Source organism: Lactuca virosa, chromosome 5 (genome assembly GCF_052849685.1).
Source record: "Lactuca virosa cultivar CGN04683 chromosome 5, Lactuca_virosa_CGN04683_v6, whole genome shotgun sequence".
Classification (NCBI taxonomy): Eukaryota; Viridiplantae; Streptophyta; class Magnoliopsida; order Asterales; family Asteraceae; genus Lactuca; species Lactuca virosa.
The window spans coordinates 404,504,710-404,507,197 of record NC_136430.1 but is presented as its reverse complement, the minus strand read 5'-3'; the positions used below and the strand labels follow the sequence as shown (position 1 = coordinate 404,507,197).

General features: G+C 42.0%; 1 pseudogene; it reads right to left on the bottom strand.

Annotated features, from left to right (window-relative positions):
- Nucleotides 1–1,631: 1,631 nt before the first annotated feature.
- Nucleotides 1,632–2,219, bottom strand: LOC145117046 (putative mitochondrial protein ymf1; annotated as a pseudogene).
- Between the last annotated feature and the right edge of the window lie 269 nt (nt 2,220–2,488).

The window sequence follows — 2,488 nt, the reverse complement described above, 5'->3', positions numbered from 1 at the left end:
CTTAAGCATGCATATTATGTCAGTGAAGACTTGGTGTGAAGCCTTGGAGCTTACGTTAGAAGAGCAAAAGGCAGGGGGCTAGGGTGAACTGAGGGGGGACAACGTAAGTGAGTGAATGTGTGTAAGCCCAGTCAAACATAACTATTCTAGGCGGGGTGGGCCGCCCACCTTCGAATGGTGTTGGTCCTAGAACTGGAAGACTCTTGTATGTACGGTAACCCTATCTTCCGCTACTGGTGGACTATTGCACATAAAGGCCGACAGAAGCAACGTTTCTTAGCGCGCTTAGCTTCTGCTATAAAAAGGCGGCAAGGCCATAAAGTAAGTGAAGTTGCAAGCCTAAGCCAAGAAGGTACGAACGAAGTGATGGACCCTTTTAGAGAGAGGGGGTGGCTTTCTTGTGGTAGTCATTGCGAACATCTCTCCTCTTCTCTTAGCGTGCACAGTTTGCTTACGCCTTAGGCACATCTATCTTTCTTAGTTTCACGCTGGCCTAATGAATTGAATATGAATAAAAGTCAGTCTTTTAGTAAGCGTATATAAGCAGCTGTTTAGTGTATAAGCAATTCTTTAGTGGTCGCACCGGTACGATGGAGGTTGGTTGAAGATGATGTTACGCGGCGTTCAGAACCAGTCTTGAAGTGAATGAATTAGAAAGAACGAAGAAGTAAGGAAATGAGACGACTCTTTCTTGAACTATATTATAAACAGACCTTCCCCTCCACACCAATCATGAGTTTTTCTCCATTCCTCTCATATATCGTCGTAACTCCCTTAATGCTAGGTTTTGAAAAAGACTTTTCATGTCATTCCCATTTAGGTCCGATTCGGATCCCTCCGTTGTTTCCTTTTCCTTCCGCACCTTTTCCTCGAAATGAGAAAGAAGATGGTACACTTGAATTGTATTATTTAAGTGCTTATTGCTTGCCAAAAATCCTACTTCTACAATTGGTAGGTCACCGGGTTATTCAAATAAGTCGTGTTTTCCGTGGTTTTCCCATGTTACAACTTTCGTACCAATTCAATCGATCTGGAATGGATCGGTTAAACATTCCATTAGGGAGCCTGGTTTTGACTTTTCTGTGTGGTATTCATTCTCGTTCGGCTCTTGGAATCACATCCAGCAGTGGTGGGAACAGCTCGCAAAATCCAACCACTTCACCTACTTCATTGCCCCCAACCCTTTCTCGTACCTCTATTGAAACATAATGGTTTCATGTTCTTTCATCGATTGGTTATTCCTTTCCGTTCGTATCTCTTTCTCCAATTTCGGTCTCGATTAGTTCACAAGATTGAATGGCCAATTCTCCTCTGGACCCTCGATTCGATTGTTTCCCAAGAATGTTGAGCCGGGTATGTAAGCCATGTATCTGGGAGGAACTTAAAAGAAGGGCTTTCGGTTTTTTTCACCCTGTTTTGTGGTCTTGCAGCTATTTAAATAAATAAGAATATATATATATATATATATATATATATATATATATATATATATATAATAAGACTTTTTTAGAAGAAAGATTCTATATATGTCCAATCCCTAGTGGTGGTGGGACCAACCAAGATGTATGTCATCCAACCCAACCTCAAACTCTTTCTTCCCGACCTATTTGACTCTCTCGCCGCAGTTATAGTTATTTAGGTGGTATCCCGAGATTAAAGAGATCGAATTCCTCCGAGGAACACACGAAACAAAGATATGAACTGGGTAAATAGAAATGGAAAAGAGATGTTTCCAATTCATCAAAATGAGAAGCTTTTTCTACATCCATATGATCTACTAAAGTAGATCGGTATTGCCCATATAATAAAAGCAGATCTTGGTCCATGGAATCCCAAGAAGGTAAGAACTCCAACCTGTCAGATGCTTCTTCGGCCAAATACGATATACAAGTGGGACCTGCACTATGCGCAAGCTGTGCGAAAAACCGCTTCTTTTTTCCGGTTCTGAAACAACTTGGGCGAAATAGGGTTCTACCGGGAAACCATGGATTTTTTTAGTTTTCGCCATTGGTTACTGGTTGAGCCACTGGAATGGAATGAGATAAGAATCTCTGGAGATCTTTCCTCTCCACTTACTCGTAACAGGCTTTCCCTCTGTAGAAGACTTCTTCCGAATGGCATAATTGGGAGATTGATTCCTCGATCTTCAAAGAAAACTGACTCCTCCTACTCCTTCTTCTCCTTTAGGATAGGATCGTCGTTGGTCCTTCTTTCACTAATGATCTCACCATTTTCTAGTAGTTCTCGTGAACCCGCGAGGGACTATCCTTTCTATCGCTTGCCCTTTCTTTTCACTCTCAAGACAAGGCTCTCTCTCTTTTATAAAGCGAAGCAAAGCGCATGGCGCTGAAAGCTCAATAAACACAGACGAACACGATGCAGGGCATAACATAAATGAAACCGCTGATCATTTCATAAAACATATATGCTTGACCTTTCTCGATTCTTTTTTTGGGCGACTCACCAACCGACCCAGCAGTGATCGATG